The sequence below is a fragment of the Misgurnus anguillicaudatus genome, chromosome 19 (genome assembly GCF_027580225.2).
Source record: "Misgurnus anguillicaudatus chromosome 19, ASM2758022v2, whole genome shotgun sequence".
Lineage (NCBI taxonomy): Eukaryota > Metazoa > Chordata > Actinopteri > Cypriniformes > Cobitidae > Misgurnus > Misgurnus anguillicaudatus.
This window is the reverse complement of record NC_073355.2, coordinates 38,263,720-38,274,975: the sequence shown is the minus strand read 5'-3', so window position 1 is coordinate 38,274,975 and position 11,256 is coordinate 38,263,720. Positions and strand designations below refer to the sequence as shown.

The 11,256-nt window shown below is 35.8% G+C and overlaps 1 long non-coding RNA gene across 1 annotated transcript; it reads left to right on the top strand.

The window, feature by feature from the left end:
• Positions 1–10,172: 10,172 nt before the first annotated feature.
• LOC141350900 (uncharacterized) lies at positions 10,173–10,825 on the top strand. The gene is made up of 3 exons (XR_012358999.1): positions 10,173–10,474; positions 10,578–10,631; positions 10,729–10,825. It is a non-coding gene; the product is annotated as an uncharacterized lncRNA (long non-coding RNA).
• Positions 10,826–11,256: the final 431 nt, after the last annotated feature.

The following is an 11,256-nucleotide window of genomic DNA, read 5'->3' as shown; positions in this document are numbered from 1 at the left end:
TACATGAACTTGTTTATGCAGATTACATGGGGGTTGCACAATGTTTATTAAACAGAAACAATGATGCGTTGAACACTTTGTTGTGATAACGCAAGAGTTGCAACTACGGTACAGTAGCTGAGAGGCCATTACTTGTGTTCTTTTTTTAAAAGTTTCTGGCGGCTAATGAAATCGTTATAAATATGTGATTTATACTTTAAAATACACTCGATGTTACAGTCACTGCCCATGCCATCCAGAATAAAAGACAACATTCAAACTTGAACCCAACGAGCGAGCTGTCTCTTTAGTACTGTGTGGTTTATTTACATATTGCTGCTGATTTGACTGCGGTTCTGGCACACCAACCAAACAAGAGAAAACGTATCTCAAACTCTGTTGCACATCGGTGCACACCATTTACAGGAAACATGTCGTTCAACCCGGAAACCGTAGCAAAACGTTGCGCACCGCTTCGATCTTGAACGGGCCCCAGGACTGTCTGCCAATACATACACGTACCCAATAAAAGGCCAGAGTAAAACATTTTGATATTCTCTTTGCCCTTCAGCATGCACATGTTTGCCCCTTTTTGTGGTTTGTAGATCAGCTATGCCACCCAAGAAGAAGAAAGGGGACGTACAAAGCTTTTTCATAAAGCAGAGTGTAAGTAGGCAAAATAACTAGCCACACAAGCTTTGCAGTGGTAGTGACCACTTCTGAGTGTAGCCTACACAATGCAGAGAAATAAAAGGGAGACCCGAATTCACAGTTTGAAAGACTGTCATTGCATTGTTAGACACCTGCTGTAAAAACGTGTTTGCAATGTGAATAAGTTAACACTGTTGGTTATTCAAATATAATGAATCATTATTTGATGAATAATAACATTTAAATAACACTATCATTATACAATATGGTAGGAGGGTTAAACCTGCTATCCAAAACATAGGCTACAAAATAAATGTACCACTTTGTATACAAAAAAGACAGCATCAAACCACTACAGATGGTAGGCAGGTTGAGAAAACAGCATCAGGGCTTCAGGTGAGGTTCTAATTATTAGCCTATGTCAAATTGTCAATTCATTTAGAGTCATCGGCATTGCGGTTTTGTTTTAGGATGCTCAACCAATCATCATATTTATTCAAACATGGATTGATTTATTATTTATAGGAAAACTTAGAAACCCAGTAAAGATGCTGTAGGGCAGGCTGAGGGAAAAGCAGCAGGACCTTCAGGGCTTCAGGTGAGATCTTTATGAACTATAAATGATCAAAGCATCAAGCAAGGAAGTTTTAGGATGTTTAGAAAATTATGACCTTAAGTTAAAAACCTGTTAACCTTTTTACATTTTCTGAACCCCCCCCCCACAAAAATGTCATAGCCAAACTAAAATAGATACAGTTTATGAAGTCTTTGCACTAAAAGCATAAGTTTGGTCTCATTTGAAAGCAGACACTTGGAAGTTTATTAAGAGGTCAACATTAGTTACTGTCATAATGAAAAAAGTTGTTATAGAGAGCTTAAATTATACTTGTTTATTAACTCCACCAAACATTTATGAAATATTGTTATGAAAAACTAAATGAAAATGGCCTTGGAGCAATCTAGAAATGCTCTGCAGTTAAAGCCACAGGTCTGACCATGTTCTGTTTTAAATCTGAAGATGATACCTCTAAAACTCTGTATTTTATTAAATGTTTTTTAGACCCATGTCATGTAAATTTATTTAGAGAAAACAGCAAAAATGCTAAGCTAATGTTTGTTTATTTATATCTCACAACATCCTTTCAGTTTATTGTCCTATTGCTCCGGATTTTAAACAGACTCATTAAATAAGCATCCGAATGAGTCATTAACAACTTTTAATCCTGGATATGGCTGTCTAAATGTTTATTTTATTATTATTATTAATAATTGCTCATAATTTCTATTTAGTGTTTTATTTCCTCCTTTTGTCTCAATTCACTTTCTTTTTATTAAAGTCCTTTCTTACAAAAAGAAACTTACCTTAAAGAAGCTTTACCAGTCGAAATTATTCCTAGAAACATATATCTCATATCTCCAGACAGCAGATGTTTACAGAACAGCTAGTACGTTAGCTTAGCATACCATCAAAACACGACAAATAAAAGCATTTATAATAAAACTCACTTTATAACATCAAAAGTCGAGTGCTTAAACAATCATGCGTGATCTGATGTGGTTTGGATCATAAAATAAGACCGAAAATAAACAGTTTTATGCTATTTATGCTGTTAGCTTAGCATAGCATTATAATATACAGTACTGTTATGAAAATACCAGACATAGCGTTAAAAATACAGACAAACCATGTATAATCTTAATCGTGTTTATTGTCTCCATGTTTCAAAACATCAAAACATCTTTATTTGCATGTTATTATAAAAACAGCGATTGCTCGTTGCAGGTCACTGTTCAAGTTCACGTCTGACTGACAGCTGCTGCTGAGTGAGCTCTGACGTCTTATTCTTTCTATGAAAGTTTCATATTGACACTTTCAGACTTTAGCGCCCTCCGGCTTCACGTATGAATGAAACAAACTGAGTGTGAAGGACTGCAGACTCAAACTTGCTCATATCGCCATTTTTGGAATAAAAATGGGTGAAATATTACCCCCCTTGCAGAAATTTAAAGTAAACATATATAATTGAAGTAATATTTCTCCAAATATGCATACTTTGAATTAAAAGCCCCGAAAGATGTTGTTTTATCGAGTGCTTTCATGACGATCACGGAGGAGTATTTTTATCAATGAGTGCGGCTGAGGGTTATATTTCAAATTAAAGGTATGTACCGTTTTTCATTTTCATAACGCCTGACAAAAATGAAGAAATTACTGTTACTAGGATTCTCAGATTAAAATAAAGGTCAAAAACTAAATCTTAAATCAAAACACTTTTTAATGATGTATAGTTGTTTAATGTAAGTACATTTAAACTAACAGTAATTTAAATTATGTAAATAAATAGCTCTTCAGTACATCCACGTCCTCGCGCAGGTTATCAAGTTTTAACTTATTTGGTCATAAATGAGGAGAAAAAATCATTCATGTTAAAAGGTGTGTTCCACAAAACCATGTACCCTTCATATTTAAATTGCTCTGAAATATAAACATGATGCGTTGAATGCATACTATGATACAGTATGTGTGCATTTGATTAATTAGTCCATTATTTTACTACATATAGGAAACTCTGACTTGGGAAGATGTCATAGAGCAGGATGAGGAAGAAGTAGCTGGACCTTCAGGGCTTCAGGTGAGGTCTTAAAAGTATTCTGTGATGAGATGTACTACTATTGACTACTGTTGTTCAAAAGTTTAGGGTCACTTGACTAAACTGTGATCCTAAAATCATTTAATCTGAAGGTGTATGGCTAAATGCTTGAAATTACTTTTGTAGACAAAAATATACCTGTGCCAAAAAGATTAATTTTTGATATTAGAAAACTAAAATTTTATTTTAAAATATTATTTTTTTGAAATAGATGACTTACACAGAATATGGAAGAAAAAGCAGCCAATAAGAGCCCGGATTAAATATGAACTCCTTCTATACTCTATATACTCTATAAAATTCATCCTAAATTGAGAATTTAAGAAGCTTCTTGAAAAAATTACATGCGTAGTACAGTTTTGCAATTTCTAGGCAAAGGGTGACTGCACTTCAGATGATAAAATATAACACAGTTTTGATTTATTTTGGATGCTTTTAGTCACCAACATAATTCTCACAGTTGCATTTGTCTTATGTCATAGTTTGGACGAGTTTCTGTTATATGGAAAAAATATAAATAAGGAACGAGTGAGTGACCCCAAACTTTTGACCGGTAGTTTAAATATAGTTTTACCGGTTTTATTATGTGAAAGTGAAGTGGTAGTATAAAAGTGTGGGTAAATTTAGTTTGCTCTTCAGGAGACTACAGTGTCAGAGTCAGTGAGAGCAACAGTGATCCTCAAGAAAGTCAGTGTAGCAGTCTGCTGGACATGGGCAGTAAGCCATACCAGCCTGATATAAAATTCATAAAAGTACAGAAACTTTAAAACAAGAAGTTACGGTTTCAGGCAAAGTGGTTTAGTCAATATCCATGACTGCACTAGTTGTTTTGAGTGTGTCAGAGCATACACCATCAAAAGACCACTCTAGAGAGAAGAAATGACCCTGTGTCTTTTGCTCTAAAAGGTTTAAACAATGGAAAGATGTCGTTGAATGCTTTAATCACCACAAGAGAAGCAAAGCCCACCATGCCACTACTATGCCAACTCCAGTGCACACAAAAATATCCAGTTCAATGGCTAGAGTACAGGAGAAGGGGAGGTATTGTCTCAAGCAAATCATGAGATTCATTGAGATTCATTTTAGCAAGCAAATATGTCAGGTAAATTCTCAGGGGCACAGGCAGTGTTGAAGAGAGAACAGTCACTGGCTTTGTATTTGCATTGTGGTGCACATTGTGTGAATCTTATAACACAGAGTGCTTGCAGCGCCTCTACCTTACTATGTGACACATTGCAGTGGGTCCATGACCTTCGAACTCTGAGCAACCAATGAGGGAAATTCACAGGGGTATTGGCTAGCCATCTAACATCTGAGGGGCCTACCAAAACAGTTAAACCTCTGTGTCCAACTAGGTGGACAGTGCATGGTCAAGCTGTTGATACAGTTCTTAACCAGTATGAGGCTGTGTTGTGTAGTTTGGAGGAAATGGCCTCAATTTGTTCTGAAACTGCCACTAGGGCCAATAATGGTCTCCTAGATCGTTTCCAGAAGGGTTCTTGGACTGCTGGTAGCATCAGAGGTGTTGGGGGAGCTTGAGTGCTAAAACAAATCATTGCAAAAGTAGCCCCGAACAATTAAAGGCATGCAAGCAGCTGTTGACTATGTTAGTACAATTCTTCAAGGAAAAAGGAGTGAGGAAAAGTTTACAGAAATGTTTGAGAAGGCAGTGATAATGGTAGACTCCCTGGGAATTGAACCTATTCAACTCCCTCATCAAAGAAATCCCCCAAAAGATTCACTGGCGGTTCAACTACCAATATTTCTTTCAAAGCATACAATCACGTCAAGTGATGAAGCTGCATGCATTCTGAAAGCAATGCCAAGTGAGGTGAGAGACTTATTTGATGAGGTTGAGAACTGGAACTGTTTGGTTGTTGTTGGTCATCCTGGTGGCCTCAGCTGAACGAAGCTTTAGTGCACTGAAAGAAAACTAGAAAACGATCTACTATGTCTCAGCAGCGCCTTAATAATGTAAATGTATGCCATGTGCATCAAAAGGCCCTTAACAATGTAGGCCAACAGTTTGTATCTGTAAATGAGAGACACAGGCATCTGTTTGGAAAGTTTAGATAAAAGGAAGGAATCAAGAAAATGCTGTAAAATGTGGAAAGTAGCCATAATGGAGTTATAATTTTGGGTGCCAAAGAGTAGAATAAAGATGATTTTTGCTTTGTTTTTTTTTATTATTATTTTGATCCACAAGTTCTCAAAGTCTACCTCCTTGCAACAGTATTTTTGTAAGTATAAATAGGCTACTAACGTACATAGTAAATGATGTTGTTAATAAACCGTATGGTTGTTCAGCATTTCACATTCCTAGGTATTAACATGAGTGTGAGTATATGTTTGAGGTACTGGATGGCAAATAGTGGTTATAATAGAAAAGGGTTATATTATTTGTATTTTTTTATTGTTTTGTTCCACAAGTTCTGAAAGTACTTCCTTGTGACAGTGTTTTTGTTAGTGTAAATACTAATGTACATAATAATTTATGTTAATAAAACATTTGGTTGTTCAGCATTACACAGTCTCAGGTATTTTTTTCGTTTTTTTTTTTTTTTTTAAGAAAACTACAATTAAAAAATTATATTCAACACGCCAAAGTGGCTAGTGGGAGTGGCTGTCTTACCCGCCACAGGTAAAATCTACCCGCATTTGGCGGGTGTTAATGTCAAGCCATGTATGTGAGAATAAATATTTACCATTTACTGTCACTGTTATTGGTTCACTGTCTTGTGTGTAAACCTGATGGTTTTCTCTTCTTCTGGCTCTGCACTTGTACTCTCCTCCATCAGATACTCGCACAGATGTGATTGTTTTAGCTCCTGTAGGTTCATAGTATTCAGGGTCTTCAGTGTATGGAGGTCTGGTAAAGACAAACTCCCATCCAGTGGACGGCTGAATCTTACAGGTCAGAGTAACTTTCTCTCCAATGAACACAGACGTCTTTGGCTCCACACTTAGAGTTGGTTGGGGAATATCTGTCAATATAAAATCAATAGGAGTTGTAAAAGTTTTTTACCAAGATCTCCAACTGGTAAATCATTAGTGCGTTTTTAGTTCACAGATAAATCTGAATACTCGACTGATAGATGAGATCTTTCGAGATGTTATCTGATATGTGTACAGTACAGTATGTCAGTTTAAATAGACAAAATTCAATGGTGTTTTCTTGCTGACATTAAAATTAAGGAACTAAATCAGTATAAAATTTAATATGATCTTTTTTATTTGCTTATACATACACATTAAAATGTATTTCTAATCAAAATATTGAGGTATTTATAACTACCATTAAAATCAGGCACTATTTTAAACGTGAAAAACTGAACAAGATAAATGTTTGTGTGGATTTTCACAATATTTTTATGCAAATTGCCCCATTTATTCCAATACATTAAAACTTGTATCCTCTATAATTGTAATCACCACTTATTCAATGATTTATAAAATTATGTTTATTGCTTTCTCAGAACAAAGTGTATTATGTGAGTATAAATACTTACCTTTTACTGTCACTGTTATTGGTTCACTATATTGTGTGTAAACCTCCGGGTTTTCTTTTCTTCTGGCTCTGCACTTGTACTCTCCTCTATCAGAGACTCTCACATATGTCATTGTTTTAGTTCCTGTAGTTTCATTGAGTTCAGTGTTTGATGGTGTGATAAAGATAAACTCATATTCATGGGACTGATGAATCTCACAGATCAGAGTAATTGTGTCTCCAATGAACACAGACGTCTGTGGCTGTACCTTCAGAGTTGGTGTTTCATCTGTCAATATAAAATCAATAGGAGTTGTGAAAGTTTATCAACAAGATCTTCTTAAGCATGTTATAGCAATTAATACATCATAATGAACACACACTGCATGAAAAGTGGAATTTTTGTCAGAATGTGGCACTGTAGATTGTGGTGAAACTCCAAGTTTACGACTGCGCACGACAATTTGCAGCCAACACCGAAAACTGCTGTAAGTTGTCAGAAGTTGACGTGGGTCTTGCTTGGAAGTTGTCCCCCTTCCCCTAATTCTAGGGGAGGCTTTAACATGTAAATAAACATGCTGTGAGCTATACAAATGCAAATCAGGGTAGCAGCTGGGGCAGTTTTACTCAGGTGACATTCTGAGAGGTTTTAAACTTTGATTTTAAGAAAATCTCTGGTATCAGTAAAGCCAAATTACAGACTCTCAAATTTTAGTTTGAATTTATTTATTTTTAAAGTATGCTACACTGTTAACACAGATATTGTCTTCATGATGTAAACATCACTTAATATTTTGAGTTTTGGACATTTACTTAAAAAATCTTAGTTCATTTAGCTTTTAAGTGTATAAAATTAATTAAACTAAAACATTCAAGTGAATGAACTTTAGCAGTACATGTTGTAAGAAATAGAATATTACGATTATTTAAGCTTTTTTACAGAATTAAGAACTAATAAGAACTTTAACTACTTAAATATTTGTTAAAATGTCATAGAGGTTTATGCTCTAATATTATTCATGTTGTTTAGTTTACAATGATAAATTACCATTTTTGTAAATGAAAGTCACCTGATGATCAGGTGATCAGTGTTTATTGACATAAACAGCACATTGTATTGTATTGTGTTTCAGTGGAGAATCAACTTAGTGACTTAGTCATGAGTTTTGTGTTATAATACCATTTATAACACTAAGAGAATTATAATTATAATTATACATGAATTAAAAATAGATTTTTTTTCAATTCAGTTAACTAAGTGGAGATGTTGGACAGAGTAATTCAAAATCAACTTTAAGTTTAATGACAATCATTTATCAAAATTTTCTTCTTCATTTATCACAATACTTTCAAAATATTTTTTTCCTAATAATTTTTAAACTATCCCTTTAAGTAGATTCAATTTCTCCAGGCTAAAAGTGTATATTAATAACTCTGTATGTAATTAACAATAACCAATGTTAGGTAAAAAAGATACACCAAACTATTTATTTCAACAATTTTAATTGTTTTAACAGAGTTTTAATCAGGCTCAATTTGTGCATTCTATGCAAACAACAAAATGTCTGTCCGGATGGGAATGAAGCAAGGTAACTTGTGCAATAACATCACTGTGCATAGTGGCATGACGACAGTTTATTGAATTCACATACTGGTAATCCTGCCATACTTGTCCATCATATACATCTCCTAACACACCCTTTGGCAGTTCCCGCTTTCGCCTTTCATCTAATTTCTCTTCAAATCCAAGTCTTTTAACAAGTCCTCCCAGAGACTGCACAACACTCTTGTAACAGTAAGAACGTATTGGATGGACATTCTCTTCACTGCTCAAATATGTAGCCTTGCATAGCAAGGCAGAGCCACATTTCTTCCTTAATGCAGACCTCTGCTGTGGGTGATTGTAGAATGGGATGTGACCACAAGTCCTGCAAACCTTTGTACCATCCCGTCTGCGCTCATAGGTTTCAGTAAGCATGTACACTGTCATACATTTTGGACAAACCACATACTGTAAGAAGTCGTCACGGAGGATACCAGTCAATTACATCATGGCCAAAAGTTTCATCAACAAGTGTTCTGGATTTTCACTTGTATGCTCCTCCCCATCTTGTATGTGAGGATAGGCTTCACTTTGCTCCTCAGCAAGGATTTCCCCCTCTTCATCCACATAGTCATCCTATGGAAATTTTAAGGACATATTTAAAATACATGCAATGCACATACTCAGCACCACCATTAGACCATTAGAGATTGAAAAGTCCATCATGAATATGGCCATTTGAGATTGAAAAGCCCATCGTTAATATGGTCATTTGAGATTTAAAAAGAACATAATTAATATGGTCTTTTCTCATCAATATGGCCATTTGAGTATGAAAAGATTTGAAAACTGTAGTTGGAAAAGATCATTTCAAACAGCTAGCTTTAGTGCAATGAACCAGTTAAGTACATTGTGGGAACTTCATCCACTTCAACTTCATTTTAGTTTTTTTTTATACTTTATAAAGTGTGTTTATACTTTAGTTGCTTTCATTAGTTAACTAACAGAAATTTGAGAGTGGAAAACAATAATGTGGGTGAAACATGTTAGGTTTTCCCATTTCAGCTCTGGATTAGCATGTACTGAACTTTATAATGGTATATCCAAATGTAATTTCATGCTTATCACACAACAGGAGATGTCCAGGAAAAGATGAATGCTTTGGTCATCTGCTGTTTTGTCTGAAAAACAACAAACAGAAGATATCGATATGCATTTTAACGGGTATTCCTATATAATTATAAATTAATTTATACTATTAAAATAACAACAACAGTGATAATCAACCACATTTAACTAGACCAGGGGTCTCCAACCTTTTTGGGAGCAAGGGATGCCACAATGGATAAAACATGCTGGATGGCTACTTTTTGATATAGCATACTCAAAACGTTTTTGTTTAACTTGTTGATTTTATTTTATTTTACTTGTTGATATGTTTTAGTATTGTTTAAAATGTTAACATACGTAAAGCAAGCCAAGCTTATATAAAAAAATATGTAATTATGCTCACCGTTGTCTGAACTGCAATTTGCTGGGTGCATTTCTTCAAATTCTTCAATCACTTTTTTTTCTGGGTCCTCGGATTGCATTTCACTTTCACCAATCTCTCTAACTCCAGTAAAGTTATCCTCCGGGTCTTTACACATGACAGGACATCACTCACAGCGGGTTCATGACTGGATAGCAGCAGGCTCTGTATGTTATCTGACCTGACGTAGTCCTTTTGGATTTTTTCTCCCAAACTCCATTTTTGAAATAGCGCTTTCTGTGGTCAAAATACTGTGTATGACACAGTTCAGTGTTGCAATGTTCACAGAAGCGCCGAGGTCTTTTTTTTAGAAGCGTCAAGGTCGTTTCTTCAGTCTTGGGACTTCCATCTTTCAACTGACAGCACACTGTGTTGATATCACACAGAGCGTCCGGCACATCGCGTTTGTTGTTTATATCATACGCATGCGCGCACGTCTCACAAGATTTTCCTTATATCAATAACCTCGCGTGTGATTGGAGGAGCCCGACAGGCTTCTCGCCTTCGTCCAATCGCGTGCGAGGTCATGGCCACGGCTCACACAGCAGTACAAGAGGAGCATTAAGAGATGTTTGGTTTGGTGTTTGTAACTCTCCAAGAAGAGAAGACGGGTGCACAATCCCAAGATTGCGGTAAGAATAATTTTATGTAAAAGCATATTTTTAAGTAGCCCAAGCTAAAAGCCCAAGCTGTGTGTTTTATAACTTAGAGGTGTTTTTGTCTTGTAATTTTTAGGAGGCTGTACGGCGTCTCTGAGGCACACTGCAGGCGCTTTGAACCAGAGCAAAGGTAACGTTACGATTTAAAGAATATGCTTTTATTCTTGTATAAGGAAATAGATACGTTAATAAATCCGAGCTTAAACCCACATATTTTGTTTTCACAGACTAACGTCGCCTCATAACAAAGCCGTGACCTCCGATTTGATTGGGGCTATTTCAGCAAGTCCAGATTTACTGCTGAGAATGACGACATTGTTTGTAAATATAACTTCTAATGTTTTTCCTAATTCCTTGTTTAATTGTACCGTGATTCTGTTTATTAATACCAGTCTCATTTAATTGTTTCTGCCCGTAAGACGTATTATGAGTCGGTACGCCGGAGTTTCAGATACAAACAACCTGAACTCGCATCGCAGGCAGAAAATGCGAAAAGTTTAGCTCGGAGTCGATCCAGAAGAAAAAGGGTAAGATTTATTATATTAGATCAGTTTTTTGTCAACGTGAGTATTTTTCAGGTCACTTATTGTCTTTATTGATTGTATTACAGTTGCTGGAAGCGAGACGAAGTGTGCTGGCTGAGGGTGAGATGGACATTTGAGAGTGCGCCACCATAGATCTCATGTCTGATGAAGACGGCATTGTTGACGGGGTGTCTGGATGGATTGTACGGCCACTGCCCTCTCGCAGCCTGG